This window comes from Nycticebus coucang, chromosome 14 (assembly GCF_027406575.1).
Source record: "Nycticebus coucang isolate mNycCou1 chromosome 14, mNycCou1.pri, whole genome shotgun sequence".
Taxonomy (NCBI): domain Eukaryota; kingdom Metazoa; phylum Chordata; class Mammalia; order Primates; family Lorisidae; genus Nycticebus; species Nycticebus coucang.
Genome location: NC_069793.1, coordinates 91,520,760 through 91,543,433, shown reverse-complemented (window position 1 = coordinate 91,543,433; position 22,674 = coordinate 91,520,760). Strand labels below are relative to the sequence as shown.

At 43.3% G+C, this 22,674-nt stretch overlaps 1 protein-coding gene across 1 annotated transcript in view; it reads right to left on the bottom strand.

Annotated features, from left to right (window-relative positions):
* Positions 1–22,674, bottom strand: part of ARHGAP42 (Rho GTPase activating protein 42) — a 345,686-nt gene that overhangs the window by 199,206 nt on the left and 123,806 nt on the right. The gene's annotated exons all lie outside the window — the stretch shown is intronic.

Genomic DNA, 22,674 nt, shown 5'->3' with positions numbered 1-22,674 from the left:
TGAAAAGGCCTAGACTCTACATATCTTTTTTTTTTTTTTTTTTTTTTTAATCCAAATCCTATCTAGTCCTGGTCACCAGGAGGTCTAATTTCTCCAGTCTACCCTCATCTCTCTCTGGCTCCTGGAGAGAGGGGCTCTCTCCCTCTCTCATCAGGGGCTCATCATCATTGAATAAGTCAGTGTTTTCCAATTAGTATCTAACTAGATTGTTAAACCTTACTCCAAGCTATAGTGGATCTTTTTCTCAGGTCTCCCAAGACAGCTGGAAAGGGAAGAACTTAATTAAAAAAGAAAAAAGTCTGGGTGTGGCGGCTCACGCCTATAATCCCAGCACTTTGGGAGGCCAAGGCAGGAGGATCCCTTGAGGCCAGGAGTTCAAGAACAGCCTGAGCAATACAGTGAAACTTCTCTCTACAAAAAATAAGAGAAAATTAGCTGGGGCGTCAGCAGGATGAGGAAGGAAGATCACTTGAGATCAGGAGTTTGAGACTTCAGTGAGCTACAATCACCCTGGACTCCAGCCTGGGCAACAGAGTGAGACCTTGTCGGTAAATACATTTGAGTGTGTATGTGTGTGTATGAGCAAGAGAGGGATAAAGAAATATACACACACATACATACATGAACATCTGATAATTAATTTCTTTAAAAAACTGTTTTCTTCTTAAACATAGCCAGTCCCTGCATTTATTGCAATGTCTTCCTGGAAATCATAAAATGAACTTTATTTTTGCACTGGACCAATGACGAAATTAACAGTTGCATTCATATTTAAAGACTAAAGATTGCCTTACTATGAAACCTACTTTCATATGAAATCTATAACCCAACTACAGCCCAAGAAGAAGGAGAAAGAGGAGAGGGAGGGAAGGGCAGGGGGGAGAATCGGTGGAGGGAGGGTAATTGGTTGGACCACACCTATGGTGCATTTTACAAGGGTACATGTTAAATTTACTAAGTGTAGAATATAAACGTCTTAACACAATAACTAAGAAAATGCGGTGCAGGCTATGGCAACCAGTTGGATGAAAATATTTCAAATGGTATATAAAACCAGCACATTGTACCCCATGATTGCATAAACGTACACACCTATAATAAAAAAAAAAAAAAAAACTAAAGGTCATGAAGATAATTACGAAGACGTAACCAAAAATACATGACAAAGTAAAAAAGTAACCACTCTAAGCCTTTATAATTACTGGAAAAAAGTCAACTGTGCTGTAAATCCTTAGGATTGGTCTATACAGAGATATAAATACACCCACACCATGCCGATGTACCGTTACAGAGCACAGATGGATTAAAATAATACCAAAACACTAGTCTGCAATATCACAGATTGGACTTAGCACAAACCGATCCACTTGCTATAATAAACATCACTTAACAAAGTTCTCCATCTTTTTAAAGAATGACGAGTTAAAGTTTCTTTAATCTTTTTAAAGCCTCTTTAAAACTTTCCAGGGACATTCGAAGATGCCTTCCTTTTCTCTCAGTAACTTTCCAAATGGCAGCAAAGAGCATTCGAGAGTTCTGATGAGGATAATGCTCTCCAATTGACCTCATTCAGCAAGTAGGTGAATATGGTCATGGCAGCCTCCAAATACCCTCAGAAATCATATGGTGAGGCCAGGTGCAGTGTTCACGCCTGTAAACCTAGCACTTTGGGAGGCTGAGGCGGGTGGTTTGCCTGAGACCAGGAGTTTGAGACCAGCCTGAGCAAGAGCGAGACTCTGTCTCTAAAAATAGCCACAGGCATTGTGGCGGTGCCTGTAGTCCCAGCTACTTGGAGGCTGAAATAAGAGGATCACTTGAATCCAAGAGTTTGAGGTTGCTGGGAGTTGTAATGTCACAGCACTCTACAGAGGATGACAAAGTGAAATTCTATCTCAAATAAAAAAAAAAGAAAAGAAAAGAAATCTGGCGGCATCTGTGGCTCAGGGAGTAGGGCGTCAGCCCCATATGCTGAGGGTGGTGAGTTTGAGCCCGGCCCCGGCCAAACTGCAACAACAAAAAATAACAAATTAATTGATTAATTAATTTAAAAATTTTTCTTTGAGACAGAGCCTCAAGCTGTCGCCCTAGGTAGAGTGCCATGGCATCACAGCTCACAGCAATCTCCAGCTCCTGGGCTCAAGCAATTCTCCTGCGTCCGCCTCCCAAGTAGCTGGGACTATAGGCACCCGCCACAACACCTGGCTATTTTTTGGTTGCAGCCATCATTGTTGTTTGGCAGGCCCAGGCTGGATTCAAACCTGCCAGCTCAGGTGTATGTGGCTGGTGCCTTAGTCGCTTGAGCCACAGGCGCCGAGCCTAATTTAAATTAAAAAAAATAAAACCAGTCATATGGTGACTTTGGTCTTCAACTGTTTGGGCCTTACCCTACCACAACTCTCCTCACTTCAGAACTCCCAATAACCTCAGTGGTCATCCTAAAGTGTGAATAAAAGTGGTGGTGTTTAAAAAGAAAAAAATTAAGGGTCAGGTCTTTAATCTCCTCACTTTGGCAGGCCAAGGCAGGAGGATCATGTTCACCCAGGAATTTGAGACCAGCCTGGAAAACACAGGGAGACCCTGTCTCTACAAAATAATCAAAAACTGAGCCAGGCGTGGTGGCCCGTGTGTGCAGTTTAGGGGCTCTGGAGGCTGAGGCAGGAAGATCACTGAACCCAGGAATTCGAGGCTACAGGGGGCCATGATGATGCCACTGCACCTCCAGCCCAGAAAAGGGTTCGAGTCTGTCCCAAAATAAATAACTTTTTTTTTTTTTTTGAGACAGAGCCTCAAGCTGTCACCCAGGGTAGAGTGCTGTGGCATCACAGCTCACAGCAACCTTCAACTCCTGGGCTCAAGTGAGTCTCCTGCCTCCATCTCCCAAGTAGCTGGGACTACAGGCGCCCGCCACAACGCCCTGCTATTTTTTGGTTGCAGCTGTCATAGTTTGGCGGGCCCAGGCTGGATTCGAACCCGCCAGCTCAGGTGTATGTGGCTGGCGCCCTTAGCCACTTGAGCCACAGGCGCTGAGCCAAAATAAATAACATTTTAAAAATTCAGTGCTATTTATGAATTTATGAAAAGGAAGATATAATCACACTCCTGGTGTTGTCTGGGGACCACCGCTGTGCCTGTGAAACTCGAGACTCCATTGTGGCTCTTAGTGCCTTTTCACATTTACTCTTACCAAAAACATTATGGCAGGATTTGAAGGTTGGGATTATGGACCAGAAATTATCAAAGGAAAATCTGAGAAATCATATAGGAACTTCTAAAACTTCATCTCCATAATGAAATGGGAAATGCCACAGAGAGAAAAGCAATAATGTTCTACTAAACTCAAAGGCAGTATTCTTAAATCAAGAATTCCTCAATAGCTGGGGAAAAAATTCCTCACTGGCTTGAAAATCAGATCACTCAAGTTCTCACCTTGATCCCCTTCATCATTTGGTATTTGGATACAGATTTTAAAAGTGCCCTAGTAATTTCATTTTATTTAACAAGTAATTATATACCCTTACGTGGCAGGCACTTGGTTTAAGAGCTTTACAAATTAGTTCATTAACCCCCTTAATAATCATACATTAGTGCTGTTATTACCCTCACGTTACTAATGGGGACAGCAACACATAGAGGTTAAGTGTTAACTGATGTGCTAATGAAAGGCAGATCCAGGATCCACTAGTTTCATATTCTATACTCTTTTTTTTTTTTTTAAGAGACAGAGTCTCACTTTGTCACCCTCAGTAGAGTGCTGTGGCATCACAGCTCACGACAACCTCCAGCTCTTGGGCTTAAGTGATTCTCCTGCCTCAGCCTCCAGAGTAGCTGGGACTACAGGCGCCCGCCACAACACCCTGCTATTTTGTTGTTGTTGTTGTTGCAGTTTGGTCCAGGCCGGGTTTGAACCCGCCACCCTCAGTATTTGGGGCCGGCGCCCTACCCACTGAGCCACAGGTTGCCGCCCTTTTGTACTCTTAATTACTACACTCTGTGAGCTCTCCTAAAGCAGGCCAACCTAAGCTGGACACATCTCCCCTTCCCGTGTGTCATCCCATCCACACGAACTTACTTGGCTACCTACTCACCACATCCTCTTCCTCCATCTCCCCTTCTTTATGTCCATACAATCGGCTGCTCCATCAAATCTACTTCTAACTCCCCACTTGTTCAAACCCCTTTCTCTCCACCTCCACCAGTACAGTGAATCGCTGAGGTCCCATTATTTCTTCTCAGCATTGTAACTAACCTGAGCTGCCTCTAGTCTTCTCTGAGCTGTTCTAAATACTATCGATAAAATCCATTCACTTGGGATACATGTAACCACCCCGGTGTCTTGCTGAGTTTTGTGAATGCTAAAACAAACCAAAGCCCAGCTGTTGAGGAAAGGATAATCCAGCTTCCCCAGCTCTGATCAGATAACCCAAAAATACTCCTTAAAGCCCCACTGCCTGCTAGACTATGTACAAACTTTTTTTTTTTTTTTTTTTTTTGGCCAGGGCTGGGTTTGAACCCACCACCTCCAGCATATGGGACCAGCGCCCTACTCCTTGAGCCACAGGCGCCACCCTATGTACAAACTCTTTACTTTGGCTTCTAAGTTTTCTGTTGTGTGGACTTTTTCCTGCACTCCTCTATACAAATCAATTTTTTCTGGCTAAAGTCATCCATATTTTCATATCTCCCTAAGTTTACTAGTGTCTTTTTTTTTTTCGAGACAGAGGCTCACTCTATATCCTAGGTAGAGTGCTGTGGCATCATAGCTCACAGCAACCATAAACTCCTGGGCTCAAGTGATCCTCCTGTCTCAGCCTCCAGAGCAGCTAGCTCCTGCCATGACAACAAGCTAGAGGGTCTCACTCTTGCTCGGGCTGGTCTTAAACTCTTGAACTCAGATGATCTGCCTGCCTTGGCCTCTCAGAATGGTGAGATTACAGGTGTGAGCCACCCCACCCAGCCACCTGTCTTCTTTTCTATCAGAATGACTTCTCCGCCACCTCGGTATCATCTGCTGAAATCCCTCCCAGCGGTCTGTGCTCAGATTGCGTGGATCTCCCCAGTCGGACAATAGCTTACCATAGACCAAAAACCACAGCCCTTTGAATCAGACAGAGGTATCAGTCTGCCTGTTCACAAACAAGCTCTGATTTATACAGGTGTCCATAAAGATTGTGTGCGATTTAAAATAGACAACTAGTTTAAATTGCACATGAACTTTATGGACACCCTGTGTAAGGACATATAAATCTGGCCTCCTAAAGAATATATTCCCCGATACTCCCCCAGGAACATCTGGCTCAGCTGAACGGGGCTTTCTCCCTTCACTTGGGACTTCCTTCCCTCTTCTCCCTTTCTCCTCTACCTGCTGTGGCCGGCACGTACCATTTCAGACCTGAGAGCAGACCTATCTCCTCCACAAAGCTGCCCAAATCCCTCCAGCCTGAGCGATCCCTCCCTGGTCTGAGTTCTCCCGAGGGTCTGTCTGTGCACCTTTTCCAGCGTCCACCCATCGTACGTCACTCACATAACTTACGGGCATCTTCACCAATCACTCAGCAGCCCAAGAGTAAGTATACACTTGTCTTACTTACTTCCTATCATGGCACACCGGCTATCAGATGAAGATAATGGGAGAGTCGTGGGTCACTGAATGGACTGCATTTATACATGCTGGTCCAGGCAAAGATGCTAACAAATTAAAGAGTGAACAGGACAACTTCAGAGGAAGGGGGGGTGGTAGGACCAGGCAGAAACACATCGAGGCACCCATCAGCAGGCATCCTAGCATCTTTCAGGCAACAGAATTCCCTTCTCGTGTGGTCTCGTGAAATCTGGCTAGATCTGGACTTAGACAATCTGAAATGATTTATAACTTACAAAATTATTGCTTCACGAAAGCAGTATGTGGGAGGAAATGAAAGGTCTTGACCCGCTACGCTGAAACTGTGACAATACTCCTAAGGAAAGACTGTTGCTACGGGGCTTTGGTCATGAACAATCCATACACAAAGTCACTGAAGTCCTCAGCAACATCCCAGGACTGCCAGGCGGGGGGCCCGGGGGAGGGGGTGGCGGCGGGGGAGAGCTGAGAAAGCTCTCCTTTAAGGTCCAGAGCCACGCTTCTGAAGGCCGGCTAGATCTTCAGCTCTGCTACGTATGAACATTAATAACAGGTAGGCCTCGATGTTTTCATCCATAAAATTTGGATACTAATAGGACTTACCTCACACAGTGATTAGTGAGAACGCACGGGTAAGGTGCTCAGTACGTGTCTGGCATGCGGGAAGGGGCTTGACAACATTTGTCATTATGCGAAAAATGTGTGATTTGACTTCATAAAACTTACCATTAAATTAGAGGAGATTATCCTTGCACAAATACTTCGTCTGAATTCAATTCAGCTACCATTTCCTCAGCTCCAATTTAGACATAAAGAGACGAGGTTGGGTTCAGGAGAAAGAAGAAGCTGCTTTCGGTCTGAGAGTTAAGGTCTAGTAGACAAGACTAAAAATAACCTTCAATTAACCAGAGCGAGTCAGAAATGGCTCCTCAGGAAAGACACAGGTGGGTCTGCAGAGCAGCGGGCACCTGGGGCGGGGGGGGGGGGATAGTGGGGCAGAGCTGAACGTCCTACAGGGTGAGAGACGCTCCTGGGCAGTAAAGACGCATCCTGCTCAGCGCACCAACAGTGCCAGGGGGAGAGCCCCGCACTGCTCTGACATAGTACATGGAACGCCCGTCCTCACGTCCCCACCCAGGGCCTGATTCCCCTCTGATGAGACAGGCTTCCTGCGGCTCGAGCAGGCTGGACTGCTGCCCGCAGTGTCTCATGACTGTTTCTCTGACAGGCTGATTGGCCTTTTGTTTGAGGCCTCCTTTCCACTTGCCACCACTTACCCAATCAGATCGGATGAGGCTGCCTAAATCCCCAGTTCTACCACCCCCACCTCAGCTTGTCCCAGCCCTATCCAAGCTCCAGTTATAACAGCCAGGGGTTAGCCACGGAACCATCAAGCTGTTCTCATTTTTATAGCCTATTTTTCTGAGGCTACCAGAAAAACCTCTTAAAATTCTGCCTGAAAAAATAGAATGCAAGGTCGGCGCCTGTGGCTTACTGAGCAGGGCACCGGCCCCATATACCAATGGTGGTGGGTTCAAACCCAGCCCCGGCCAAACTGCAACAACAACAAAAAAATAGCTGGGCGTTGTGGCAGGCGCCTGTAGTCCCAGCTACTCAGGAGGCTGAGGCAAGAGAATCACCTAAGCCCAGGAGTTGGAGGTTGCTGTGAGCTGTGATGTCATTGCACTCTACCAAGGGTGATAAAGTGAGACTCTGTCTCTAAGAAAAGAAAAAAGAAAAAATAGAATGCAAAGGAAATTACTGTTACCTAACTATTGCCAATTTAAATAATGAAGCTTCAAATGGTGAAATCATACAACAGATAAACATACTTTGGATTAGACTCATGTTTCCAAAATGATTACTCTTAATCAAAAATGTATCTTAAAATGCACAATAAAAAAAAAAGTTTGGGGCGGTGCCTGTGGCTCAAAGGAGTAGGGTGCTGGCCCCATATGCCAGAGGTGGCGGGTTCAAACCCAGCCCCGGCCAAAAAAACTGCAAAAAAAAAAAGTTTGATGTTTAAACAATATCTGTCCTACCAAAAAATATGTTCTTGGATCGAAATAGTTCATGTTTCCTGTTTCTTTAAAACACTGTTAACCCTATGAATTCATGGACAAAAGGCATCTATCTCCACCCACCCCAACCATGTCCAAACTCAAAATTAAACCCTTAAGTTGCCACACCTGTTAGGATAATTACTATCAAAAACCAGAAAACAAATGTTATTGAGGATGTGGAGAAATTGGACCACTTGTGCTCTGTTGGTGGGGATGTATAATAGGGCAGCCAGTATGGAAAACAATGTGGTGTCCCTCGAAAATCTAAAAATAGAATTGCCATGTGATTCAGCAATACCACCTTCTGGGTTGTATCCAAATAATTGAAATCAACGTCTCAAAGAAAATTTGTATACCTAAATGCATAGCAGCATTAGTGACAATAGCTAAAAGGTGAAAACCAACCAAGGGTCCAATCATGGATAAATGAATAAGCAAAACAACGTGTATATCCAATGGAATGTTAGTCACACTTAAAAAGGAAGGAGATTCTGACATCTACTACAATACAGATGAATCTGGAGGACACTGCGCAAAGCGAAAAAAGTCAACGATAAAAAGAGAAACACCGTTTAATTCCATTGATGTGAAGTGTCTCATAGAAACACAGTAGCTCGGCAGGTGCCAGGGGTCGTGGGGGGAGGGTGGTGGCGGAACTGTTGTTTAAGGGAATAGCGTTTGTTTTGCAAGATGATAAAGTTCTGGAATTGGTTGCACAATAATGTGAATATACTAAACACTACTGAGCCGTTCACCTAAAAATGGTAAATTATATGTTACATAGATTCTACTGCAATTAAAGAAAAACAACATTGTTAATATTTAATGTCACTTCTTTTCTTTTTTTAGAGTCTCACTGTACCGCCCTCGGGTAGAGTGCCGCGGCGTCACACGGCTCACAGCAACCTCTAACTCCTGGGCTTACGCGATTCTTTTGCCTCAGCCTCCCGAGCAACTGGGACTACGGGCACCCGCCACAATGCCCGGCTATTTTTTTGTTGCAGTTTGGCCGGGGCTGGGTTTGAACCTGCCACCCTCAGCATATGGGGCCAGCGCCCTACTCACTGAGCCACAGGCGCCATCCCTTAATGTCACTTCTTGATATTCTCTTCTTGGAAACATTGACTCTAACCTCTCTACACATCTGAAGATACATATCTTACATGTCTATCTGGGAACTACGCTCAGAGCAAAACATTTGACTTAGATTTTGTTTGTTTTTCAAAACTTTTATGTTATGCAGAGCAGAACTTTACATGGAAACAACTCTGTGCTTCCGTAATGTTTCCTTCACAAACTTGCCTCTAAAAAGGGTGGTTGTGAAAGTCAGTCACGCTTACGTAAACGGCCTCAGCAAGGAAATGACTGGGTAAATTATGAAATAACCATATAAAGAAAGAGTGGATGGGCAGATGTGCAAGAAACAAAGGTTGAAGGACAAGTTAACGGCGCAGCCTAGGACCCACGTACATACTATGGCATTTGTTCTAAGCACTTGGCACCTGCAAAGTAGAACAGTTTTGAATTCTGCTCAGAGAGTACACAGGTTACTGGAGATTGACTAAAAGCCAAATAAATGCATGCTTCCAAACAATAAATTCCACGAAGGAAAATTACTTGACACCATGAGAAGGGAGACTTATTGCAGAGGGCACAAGAAATGTCTCTACCTTGGGGGAGACTCGCAACTTATGTAAACGGAGGCCTGAAGAATGAACAAGAGGAAGCCAGCTGACGAGTGGAAGAAGAGACACCATTTGTGAAGGTTCTAAGTATCTGTAAACATAGAACTCTGTACGCTGACGGCACAAAACACTGTCCCCAACTGGTCGACATAAGGAGCTGGGCCTCCTGTACTGACGCAGTTACTTGGTGCATGCTCAGTCTATGAAAATTAGGCCACTTGAGGTGGTCAGTAGGTGGTCAATATGGTCAGCCATGGAGGTTCTACTGTACTAAAAAAAAAAAAAGACCTATCCCTTCCTTTACCCTCACTCCCTAGCTAATGTCCTCTGGCTGAGAGCAGATTTAAATACCGCCTGCATTGATGATTTCCAAATTTCTTCTTCCAGCCTGGACTTCTCCCATTTCCTACTCAAAGCTCCACTTGGCTGAGGACTACTTAACACCTAAACACGTGCAAAACAAAATTTCCGAGGACACCCCACACATCGTCCCTACAGGCCTCCATCTCAGGATGCTGTCAGGCCAAAACCTTAGACAAGTAGTTTTCAACTGGCCGACTTTGCCCCTGGTAGACATAATGTCTGGAGACACTCTTGGCTGTGCCTCAGGGGGTCGGCCTCGGGCATCGCTAAACACCCCGCAAGGCACAGAACAGACCTCAGCAACAGAAACCCTCGGGCCCAAGTGTCAGAAGGCCCAGAGTGAAGAAGCCCTGTGGATGCCACACCGTTTCTCTCACAGTCCATGTCAGATCGATCAGCAAGTCCTATTGACGCCAACTACAAAGTAAAACACCATCTGGTCATTTCCACAGAGCTTCTGCCGCTTTTGCACTGGTATAAATCATCTATGTCTCTTAACTAATGAAATAAATAAAATAGCCTCCTAAGGGGAAAGACCCAGCCTTGTAGCAGTGATTTTCAACTGGTCTGCGTGCCGTGAGAGGGCCTTAGGTGTGAGTCAAATATTTTTTTTTTCTGTAGAGACAGAGTCTCACTTTACCGCCCTCGGTAGAGTGCCATGATGTCACAAGACTCACAGCAACCTCCAGCTCTTGGGCTTCCGCCGTTCTCCTTCCTCAGCCTCCCGAGCAGCTGGGACTACAGGTGCCCGCCGCAACGCCCGGCTGTTTTTTTGTTGCAAAAAAACCCGGGGCCGGGTTTGAACCCGCCACCCTTGGTATATGTGGCTGGTGCCCTACTCACTGAGCCACAGGCGCCACCCTGCCTCAAATATGCCTCAAATATTTTTAAAGACCAGGCTCAGCGCTTGTGGCTCAATGATTAGGCTGCCGGCGACGTACACTGGGGCTGCTGACTTCGAACCCAGCCTGGGCCTGCTAAACAACAATGACAAAGAAAACAAATTGAAAAAAAAAAGCTGGACATTGTGGCGGGCACCTGTAGTCCCAGCTACTTGGGAGGCTGAGGCGAGAGAATCGCTTGAGCCCAAGAGTTTGAGGTTACTATGAGCCGTGACACCACAGTGCTCTACCAAGGGTGACATAGTAAGACTCTGTTTCAAAAAAATTTTTTTTTAAAGATCAGCCGGCAGTGGTGTCTCATGCCTATAATCCTAGAACTCTGGGAGGCTGAGGCAGGTGGATTGCCTGAGCTCACAAGTTCCACACCAGCTTGAGAAAGAGCAAGACCCCTATCTCTAAAAGTAGCCGGATATTGTGGCGGGCGCCTGTAGTCTCAGGTACTCAGGAGGCTGAGACAAGAGAATCTCTTGAGCCCAAGAGCTTAAGGCTGCTGTGAGCTATGATATAACAGCACTCTACCGAGGGTGAGGGTGACAAAGTTAGATTGTCTCAAAAAAAAAAAAAGATAAAGTTCTGGAGATTGGTTGCAGAATAATGTGAATATACTAAACCAAAAGAAAAGTTAAGGATCATTAATTATTTTCAAAAGAAGTTCCATGCAAAGTAAGTATATTCTTTTTGTTACTCTTTTTTATTGATCAACACACGTGAAGGTGCCACACAAGTTTAGCTATGGGTTCCAGGGTGGTGTGAGACAAAGAAGGCTGAGAAACACTGCTGTCCGTAGCCTAAATAAAACAGTCAGGATAGTCCTTTACGTTTCTGAACCGGTTCACGTTATTGCTCTGCCAAAAGACCCCCCCTCACAGAGCAGAAGTCCAATTCCTTGGGAGGCCTAAATGCCCCACAGGGTCTTCACATCCCTCCACCTGCTCATCTGCTGCCACTTCCCCTTGGCTCCTGAGCTCTTGGCCACAGGAGCCTTGTTGATGTTCTTCCAACACCTCAAGCACGCTCCAGCATGCTCAGGACCTCTGCACCTGCTGTTGAGATGTTTGAGCAACCTGAGAAGCATTTCCACCAGAGGCCTGCGGGACTGCTCTCTAGTCATTTCACTGCTTCAATGACACTCCTGAGGCCTCCTCTGCCTACCAGACATTAAAACATACCTATATCCTCTCCACTACCATGCATAATATTTTTTTACTTTCTTCTTCTTCTTTTTTTTTTGTAGAGACGGAGTTTCACTTTATCGCCCTTGGTAGAGTGCCGTGCCCTCACACAGCTCACAGCAACCTCCAACTCCTGGGCTTAGGCGATTCTCTTGCCTCAGCCTCCCAAGTAGCTGGGGCTACAGGCGCCCGCCACAACGCCTGGTTATTTTGTTGTTGTTGTTGCAGTTCACCGGGGCTGGGTTTGAACCCACCACCCTCGGTATATGGGGCCAGCGCCCTACTCACTGAGCCACAGGTGCCGCCCTAATTTCTTATTTGTTATATCTCTTTTTTTTCTTTTTAATATATCTGTCTCTCTCAACTGGAAGGCATAAACTCTTTTGGCCCAGAGCAATATTCTCAGTTCCTGGACCAATACCAACTCCAGAGGAAGATATTAATAAATATCTGTTGAAAAAAAGGACTGCTATCCTTTCCAACTATTCAAGGTAGAAAATCCCTGTAAGTTTCATTTTGTTTTGTAAATCCTGCTATGGTTCACCACCTGCTTTGCCAGAAAGTTCCACAGATCCTAATGACTGACAGCTGGTACTTTTCAGAAAAAGATATGAACAGAATCTGGCTGGACCAATCAATAATGTGTTTTCTTACATAAAGGCTCCTTCTGAGAAAAATCAGATAGCTTCTGGGAATGCTTGTTTTTTAAATACAAATTCTGTAAATGAGGTGGTGAACCTGGAGCTAGTCATGAAAATGCAGTCAACAGAAGACAACCAAATCAAAGACATCAGAGCAGAAGCAGCACGTCACCCGGTCCATGAGTTCCCAAATTCTGGTCTTTAACATTCCACCTCTACAATGCTGGTCACAGCCAGGGCCTACGTTCTTTCTTTATAAATTGATTTCACTTCTCACTGAGCATCCCACAAAGCAACAATCTCCATTAAATCCAGAGTTGTTCTTTATCCAACATACACTGAAATAAGCATGGAACTACTAAAATTCAAAATGTTCATTCATATAAGACTTAATAACTAACACATTTCTGGTGGTTTCCGTTTTACACCCTGGGAAATACTAAACACTCCTCATTTACAAAAAAAAAAAAAAAAAAAAAGAATAGAAAACAAAGTCCCAAGAAGCTTAATGCTTTACTGGATGTCAACAATTAATTGGAATCTAGACTTCTCCAATTTTGTGTTCTGGTTTCCTGCTGACTCTGGGAAATACATTTTATTTTATTTGCATCACTTAACATAGTATTCTGTTACATGTGGCGAACAGAAATAATGCTGTGGGCAAAATATAAAGTGAATAAAATTAAGTCTCAAATTGTTGGGGATATTTTGCCATCGGAAACGTTGACAGAAATAAAATAACTACTATTTACAGCACTTTTCTGCCACTGGGTTAGATGTGGTTGTACCATTGAGGAGTGCACTGGTTTTCAAATGGCAGTGTTTCTGTTGCTGAAAATGTCTGAAAGGTCCAAAGTTTGGTAGAAGTCTGTGCAGTGATGAAGGTAAGGTCTTCATGGAATGACCACATTTTCCACATGGAGAAAGGAAAGATACTGGGTTTTAGAATCAGCCTGAGGTTTGCTACTACACTTGTAAAAGGTTAAGCAAATTGCAATCAGTTAGATTATTACAGTAAATCATCTTGTCTACTATAGTTGCTATCTTTGTTTTCTATTTATTCATTTCTCTTCACTATCTTAAAAAAATGTTAACTTCATACATGTAAGTCCTACACGTGGTTATTCTTTTTCTTTCTTTCTTTTTTTTTTTGAGACAGAGTCTGACTTACTAACCCTCAGTAGAGTGCTGTGACATCACAGCAACCTCCAAATCCTTGGGCTTAGGCGATTCTCCTGCATCAGCCTCCTGAGTAGCTGGGACTACAAGTGCCCACCATAACGCCCAGCTATTTTTTTGTTGCAGTTTGGGCAGGGCTGGGTTTGAACTCGCCACCCTCGGTATATGGGGCTGGTGCCCTACCCACTGAGCCACAGGCGCTGCCTGCCCCATGGTTATTCTTGAGTATCATTTTTTTGTCACATTTTTTCCAGTGCTATCCAGAAATATAATTAATTTATACCTAATCAATTTGGCTAGTTATAATGTTAATAAATAACCTCTCTTATTTATTTGTAATAATTTTTCTGTAGATTTTTGGGGATTTTCTACATGGAAAATCACATCCAAAAAATGACATTTTAGTGTCTTCCATTCTAAGTCTTAGATTTTCATGCTTTGATTTTTTTTTTTTTTGTAGAGACAGAGTCTCACCCTATCGCCCTCGGTAGAGTGCCGTGGCGTCACACAGCTCACAGCAACCTCCAAATCCTTGAGCTTAGGCGATTCTCTTGACTCAGCCTCCTAAGTAGCTGGGACTACAGGCGCCCGCCACAACGCCTGGCTATTTTTTTGTTGTTGCAGTTTGGCCGGGGCTGGGTTTGAACCCGCCACCCTCGGCATATGGGGCCGGAGCCCTACCCACTGAGCCACAGGCGCTGCCCTTCATGCTTTGATTTAATTTTACAGCACAGACTAGGGGGACCTCCAATACAATATTGAATTTAAGCAGTAGCAGTGCACATCCTTGTCTGATCCTTGAATTTTAAAGTGAACATTTCTTTTTTTTTTTTTTTGTAGAGACAGAGTTTCACTTTAATTGCCCTCGGTAGAGTGCCGTGGCGTCACACAGCTCACAGCAACCTCCAACTCCTGGGCTTAGGAGATTCTTCTGCCTCAACCTCCCGAGCAGCTGGGACTACAGGTGCCGGCCACAACGCCGGGCTATTTTTTGTGTGTGTGTGTGTGTGTGTGTGTGTGTGGTTTTTGGCCAGGGCTGGGTTTGAACCCGCCACCTCCGGCATATGGGACCAGCACCCTACTCCTTGAGCCACAGGCGTCACCCCGCCCGGCTATTTTTTTATTGCAGTTTGGCCGGGGCTGGGTTTGAACCCGCCACCCTCGGCATGTGGGGCCGGCGCCCTGCTCACTGAGCCACAGGCGCCGCCCTAGAGTGAACATTTCTAATGTTTGAATGAATGAATATGTTTTCCAAGTCTTGTAAAATTTTAGACACAATTCACTATCATTGTATTTTATGTTCAAATTGACCACGTTAACTGGAAATTTCTTAAGGCCATTACCATGCCGTAACTAGAGTTGGGGTGACTGCCCGACTCACAATAATTCCTTTGTTTCTGAAAACAGCCCTGACATTCAGAGTAAAGTCTGTGCAACATGTTCTGTCCCTTTGGTCTTGGTCAAGGATCTTTAAGTGACGTAGGCTGGGCCAATCATAGCCTTTTCCAGGCTTCTCTTTTCTTTTTCCTTTTTCTTTCCTTTTAATGTACCACAGAAAACTAGACAAGCCTCTCTAGGAATATTTTTTGTGGGGTTATTTAATAGCAAAGTTTCCGATTGCCAAGTGGAAGAAAGCAACTCCAAGGCTGGAGTCCACGTGCTAGAAAGAGGCGGAGACAGAAAGCCTCTCAGAGGCCTCAGGTCACAATTCCAACTGTTCCAGAATCCCATGTGCAATGGGCCCTTCCCATAAATATACACGAAGCCTCAGTGTCTTCCCAATCAATTTCCTGTTTGCCTTGCAAATGAGTATCCTGGGCGACACACAAATAAATCACAGCATGAAGTAACATACAGCATCTTGATAAGAATCCCCTGAAAATCAGAGTTTGTCCTCAAGTTCCGAATCCTGATTCTAGGACAAAGGGAAATTCATAAATAATTCCTTATTTTTAATGAATATTATAACAAAGTAAAACAGAATAAACTATTTACTATCATTTTATAAGATATTACCATTGGGAGAAATTGGGGAAAGAATACACAGGTTTTCTAATTATTACTCCTTATGATTATGTATGAATTTACAATTATCTCAAAATTAAAAAGTTTAATTAAAGTTTTTATTCTCTCTTCTCTCGATGGTTATCAAATTAAATTTGTAATTTCTTTGGTAGGGCATGAACATTATAACTCTATGGCTGAATCAGAAACAGAAAAAAAAAACATTTTGCTCATTGAAGAATACCACAATCCCTTACTTCTGAACATCTGGCCTGTCAGCTGGTGTTTCTCACTCATTCATAGCTTTTCTATATTATTAAAAAATTCCCCTTCCAGATATCTTTTAGAGGTGCTTTCTAGCCTACCTCACATCTATTTAGGTTTATTGTTTCTATTCTTGAAAATTAAGTGCCCCACCCATGGGTTAAACAACTTTTGAAGGATAGTTACACACTGATTTCATATCTGTTTACCTTTTAAAATTTTAAAGTGTCTTTGTGCTTCCTAAGTATCAAAGAAGAACATCAAAATATGGCTTATGACTGTAATAAAAACCAGCACCTCCCCAACATTACCAGTGAAAAGGGACGGTCATCACCACTGAGAAAAATGTTTGTTGTTTTTTTTTTTGTTTTTTTTTTTTGCAGTTTTTGGCCGGGACTGGGTTTAAACCTGCCACCTCCGGCATATGGGGCTGGCGCCTGTGGCTCAAGCCACTAGGGCGCCAGCCACATACACCAGAGTTGGCGGGTTCGCATCTGGCCTGGGCCTGCCAAACAATGACAACTACAACCAAAAAATAGCCAGGTGCTGTGGCGGGCGCCTGTAGTCCCAGCTACTAGGGAGGCTGAGGCAAGAGAATCACTAAAGCCCAGGAGTTGGAGGTTGCTGTGAGCTGTGATGCTGCAGCACTCTACCCAGGGCGACAGCTTGAGACTCTGTCTCAAAAAAAAAAAGTCTGAAGTATTTTTCAATTACTGAATTAAAAGACATAATTCAGAAATATTAGCGCTTTAAAATATTTTCTGAAATATTAGCAATCCTCCTACTCAAGTCCTTCACATTAAATGAATAAATTTTTCTCAAAGAAAGTTTATTTTTCTATTAGATTTAACTATGATGAATTAATACAATTTATATGAGAAATGGTAAATAGGAAGCTGCGGTAACCATCCACGACCACCTTTTCTTTTTCCGTCAAGGAGTTGGATAAGAAAGATGATACTCACTTGTGAACGACCCAAATGGTTTTCACAACACCTAATATGTACACAGAAAGAAAAGGATAGACAAGAGTAGGTCTCTGACCAAAAGACGCTTAAAACCTAAATTTAAAAATGGAAGACAGGAGGTGGAACAGTGAGCTGTAAGCCCAGAACTCCAGAACTAAGCCCCACATCTTCAGCGATGTCACTGGAGACTCATTCAGAGGCTGAGCGCAGTTTCAGGTTGTCAAGACTCATTCACAGGCTGAGCGCAGTTTCAGGTTGCCAAGAAAAAAATGTACAGGAAGGCCCTCTGCACAATTTTTAAAATGCAAATGAACACTGTGATTAGCAGCAATAAAAACCTGAAGCCACTGCAGCTGAGCTAAACTGTGTGTGATCAATCCTATCTTAATTTTTCACCAATTAACTAGAAATTAGGAATTGAAAAAGTCCCTACAATTTATTAAATGTGAAAACCAGAACTTCCCACTTGCAGGACACTGGAATAGTGTATTTTTTCTCTTTTTTTTCTTAATTTTAGGTGAAATCATTGCAGAAAAATGTTGGTATGGAGGCCAACATACGTAAAGTTTATTTCTAATAAAAGTTAGCCTAAGACATACCAGAAATTTAATCCATATTTATGCATGTGGAATGCTGGCAATATTGTGCCTCATTTATCTAAGACAATAAAAGAAAGTGAATTATTTCGCAGATAACTGGACTTCAGCGTACAGCAGAACCAATGCCAGATACTTTGAGATTAATTGGTATAACCTACCAACATTTTTGCAAAACAAAACTGTATGGCAAAAGATTAAACAAAAGAAAATTTTTGATCAAGAGTAAAGGGGATAGGTAATTTTTTAACAGTTAAAATATTCTCTTATTTCATAAATTTATCATTCAAAGGCAACAGGAACACTTAAGTAGGCTTATCAGATTTACCGAACACTTTTTAGCTCTTTCATCTCAAAACTCTGATGTGGGAACTGTCAAAGGATTGATGGATACAATTTTGGTTGAAATGTATCCCTACTTAAATTTGAGGAACCATTTGAAAATCAACCTAAGATAATTCAAAATTTATAATGCCTGTAATCTTCTCTAATTTTTGTAGGGCAATACATTTACTTATTAGCACATCTCTCATACTGTGTTAATAATACATGTATATGTGGGAAAAAAAAAATTTGTTAGACCCCAGCACTGTGGCTCACACCTGTAATCGCAACACTCTGGCAGGCCCCGGTGGGAGGATTCCTTAAGCTCAGAAGTTTGAGACCAGCCTGAGCAAGAGCAAGACAGCATTTCTACTAAGACTACAAGAAATCAGCCAGGTGTTGTGGCAGGTGCCTGTAGTCCCAGCTACTCAGGAGGCTGAGACAGGAGGATCATTTGAGCCAGGAGTTTGAACCCTAGCTGTGAAGTAGAGTGACACCATGGCACTCTAGCCTGGGCAACAGTAAGACTCTGTCTCAATCAATCAATTAATCAATAAAATGATACATGTTAGCTTTTGTTATGAATGGAGTTTTCAATTAATACAGAGTGTTAGTTTGTAAGACTGTAAATTATGTGAAGGTTCCAAGCCCAATAGCTTGGCTTCGAACATTTGCAGTACCACTTATTACTTGTGTGTTTTTGAGGTTTTTCTTCTTTAAAATAGGTATATTAACAGCATACAAGTTCTGACAACTAAGTTTGAGAACATGCCACCATGTGAATAACTAACAAAAACATGGCAAAATATTCACTGAACTGTTCAATGGATCAAAATTGTCAGCCGACTGTGAGAAGCACAGCAGACCAAGAAACATTGACAGAGAAGCAGGAAAATCTTAACTGATAATATTAGCAGGAGAAAGGTGTGTGCAAAAATGGGCTCTTGTACTACGACAAGGCACCAGCACACATCACACTGCCTGTGAGGCAGTTTTTAACCAGTAAATAAATAACTGTATTGGAACATCCTTCACGTGATCTGGTTCCCAATGACTATTCTCTTTACCCAAAGATAAAGGAAATACTGAAGGCCAGGCACAGTGGCTCAGGTCTGTAATCCCAGCACTCTGGGAGGCCAAGGTGGGAGCATCCCTTGAGCTCAGGAGTTCAAGACCAGCCTGAGCAAGAACAAAACCCCATTTCCACTAAAAACAGAAAAACTAGCCAGGTGTGGTGGTGCATGCCCATAGTCCCAGCTACTCAGGAGGCTAAGGAAGGACAGTCCCTTGAGCCCAAGAGTTTGAGGTTGCTATGAGCTATGATGACACCACAACACTCTACTCAGGGTGACAAAGTGAGACTCTATCTCAGAAAAAGGGGGGAGGGGTGGGATGTTGAAAGGAAGACATTTTGATGACATTCAGGACATCTGTCAACAGTAACATAACAACAGTTCCGATGGCTGTCCAGAAAAAAGATTCTAAAATTGCTCTGAAGGGTGGACCAGGCACTCATGATGGTGTCCAGCTTCCCAGGGGAGTGCTTCAAAGACGACCATTGGGATGTTCGGCAATGAGGCAGTTAGCAGTTTTTCTAGAATGAATTCACAAAGTTCAATGTCAGATCTCATACACCGCAGAGGGCTACTGTGCAGATTAAATTAGTTAAAGCACATACGGCAGTTCCATCAGCGCCAGGTCCCTCAGGTCTCTCAGTGTCCGTTGTTACTATCTACAGCAGAGCCACCTGATACAGAACAAAGTGCACCTAACAACGCACACATTATAGGTGCCCAACACACGCGTGTGCCGAACATCCCATAATCAGCACCACAGACATAGTCTTTAAATTTCTTGAGGCTCAAAGGGGAGGCACCCTTGGCTCAAAGGAGTAGGGCGCTGGCCCCATATACCAGAGGTGGCGGGTTCAAACCCAGCCCCAGCCAAAAAAAAAAAAAAAAAACAAAACTGCAAAAAAAAAATTTTTTTTTCTTGAGGCTTACTCAAAATCTTGTACCAATGACAAAAAAAAGTATGTTTCTGACACATTTTTTCTGACGTCAATAAATATCTAAAACTATTCTGACTTTTCTCCCTCTATTCACCCTTGTGTAGGACCGCTGATGCTTTAAAACAAAAGAGAGAGAGAGGAAATAGAGGCTGTAATAGTCTTATAAGGAAAGTCCTATCACAATTTTAATGAAGGTTATAAATTTCTCCTCTAAATCCTTCCATAACTTTTTTGTTCCAAAATAATACCCAGACACCTAGTTCATTTCAGAAAAGTACTTTCATCATCCAAGGATAAAAAGACTAATCTGAACACCAAAAAGGACTATAAATTCTGGGAAACCTAAAGCAAAATTTGCAACTTACACAGGTCAAAGGCCAATGTGAAATGTTGTGGATAAAGATGGTTTAAAAGGAAATTTCTCATAGCTATCAAAATGAAAAAGAAAGAAAACAGTTCACCTGCGCACATTCTCCAAGATAAATAATAGCTGTAATAGTCCAAAGTTGAGGTTTCCTCCAGTGTGAGAAAGAACCAAGAAAAATTATATCTGTACGTATATCTGCATTGCTATACCCACAAAAGAAGTCATGTCTCAAGGTGAGGAGCCGAGGGTCCCAGAAAGGGGAGGGACCAGGAGTCTGTGGTTCAGCAGGAGGCAGGGCCCTCTATCCCGGGTTCACGTCCTGGGAGTTTCCATCTGCTATGATCCCACATTTCTACCAAAGGCAAGTGAAGAAATGAGGTTTTAAGCTAGCTGTTCAAACAACTTTCTCTGCGTTCTCCTACCGATCTAATCTCCACTGTTGACTCTGCCACATCTGAACAAACTCCAGACTCCACGCACCGTGGGCTCTTCCCCCACCTTTTCTATTCTGTCTCCAGACTCACACCCTGGGTGAGCTCATCCATTCCCACCATCGCTTTAAACAGCCTCTAGATGTTGGCAACTTCTAAATTTATATCTCTAGCCTCTGCTGCGCCACTGAACTCTAGACTCATATATCCAGCTGCTCCCTACACAAGACTACTTACTCAGATATCCAGTATGCACCTAAACAGACCCCAAAAACTTAACTCCTTCCCCCTCTCCCGCTTCATCTCAACAAACTGCAATATCATCAACCAGCTGCATGATTTTCTTTCTAGCATCTATCACCACTTTGCAAATTTAACGTGTGTTTCTCCCCAGTAGAATGCGAGCTGCCCACGTGCAGGGGCTGAGTATTTCTGTAAGGATATCAAAGGACTTAAGGGACTAATTTAGGCTGATAGACTAGGCAGGACCCCAGGGAATATCTGGGGTGAAGCCTGAATGCCAAGATGAAGCCAATGAGAAAAGGAAAAACGCAAGCTGTGTGAGTTCCTAAGAGGCTTGTAGTGACACGTGAGAAGGAAACAAAGCAGCCAGCAGTCTGCGAGGGCTGGAGAGCTCGGAGCAGAAAGGAGAGAGCAGGGAGCTGGGTGAGAGGGGACGAGCGTGTCCACAGGCCCGGGGCAGGAGTCAAAGTCACTATTTCTATACCAGTACCGAAGCAGTTACCAAGATCTCTTCCAGAAAGCCTCGAATGAGTATTGCATCTTCTCTAGGTAGTTCCCCTGTTCTGTTAGTATTGGTCCAAACTAATTTAGAGCAGCCTGGGATGAAATGCTGGCATTTGCAGTCAAGTCAATTGTGGGCTGAAGAAAAAGAATAACTCCTGTGCTGGCATAGAAACGGAGATGTCACCACAAAGTGCACATGGCTTAGAAGCCTTTCTTTCTCTGGGCGGTTTGTCTGAGTCCCTTCACAAAGACACCTGATCCATGACACCTTCTAATCTAAATAACGTAAGTGCTACATTTTGGGGCGAGGGGCGGGATCCTAGCGTTTCCAATAAAGATGCAGTTAAAAAAAAGAGCCTATGTCAATCCAGACCAGATCCTGACATTTCATGTATTTTATTAAGGCCAGTACGGAGAGCTATTTAGTTACTTCTTCTGTTTGTCACATTAAAAAGCTATTCTCAGGCTTGCCATGTGATGTCATTGATTTTAGAAATGATTTTCCAACATCTTGGAAAATGCTGCATCATGCAATACAGTTTTTCTAATGAGAAGCAGAGACAGAATAAACTACATCCTCAAAAGTTTCTGAAATACATTTTCCATTACTTCTCTGAGTTGCTTTTTTCTTTTTGAGACAGAGTCTCATTATGTCACCCTCGGTAGAGTGCAGTAGTGTCACAGCTCACGGCAACCTCCAACCAGCTTCCCGAGTAGCTGGGACTACAGGCGCCCACCACAATGCCCAGCTATTTTTCATTGCAGTTGCCATTGTTGTTTAGCTGGCCCGGGCCGGACTCGAACTCGCCAGTCTCGGGGCGTGTGGCTGGCGCCGTAACCACCATGCTACAGGCGCCGAGCCAGAGTTGCCTTTTTGTTGCATTAAAACTATGCATTTTTAGTCAGCTTTAGCAACAGTTTTAAAATATCAAGTAAAACCCTCAATAAAGTTAGAAGGAGGTAAGAGGAAGTAACATTTCTAAATCAATGATTCTTTGGGCTCTTTTTCTGAAAATAATAATTTACCAAGATGATGTATTCATCTTACTAAGTGTTGTAATAACATTGGAAATAAAAGAGAATTTATTCAAATTGTTAAGTGCCTTCTTTCCTTTTTAGGAAATTTTATTTTATTTATTATTTTTTTTGGCCAGGGCTGGGTTTGAACCCGCCACCTCCAGTATATGGGGCCAGCACCCTACTCCTTTGAGCCACAGGTGCTGACCCATGGAAATTTTATTTTTGTTTCCTCATTTTTCTGATTTTGGTCAAACCTAATTGATATGTAATACTTAGGATTTATCAATAAAACACAGAATGATCAAGTAGCTTTACAGACT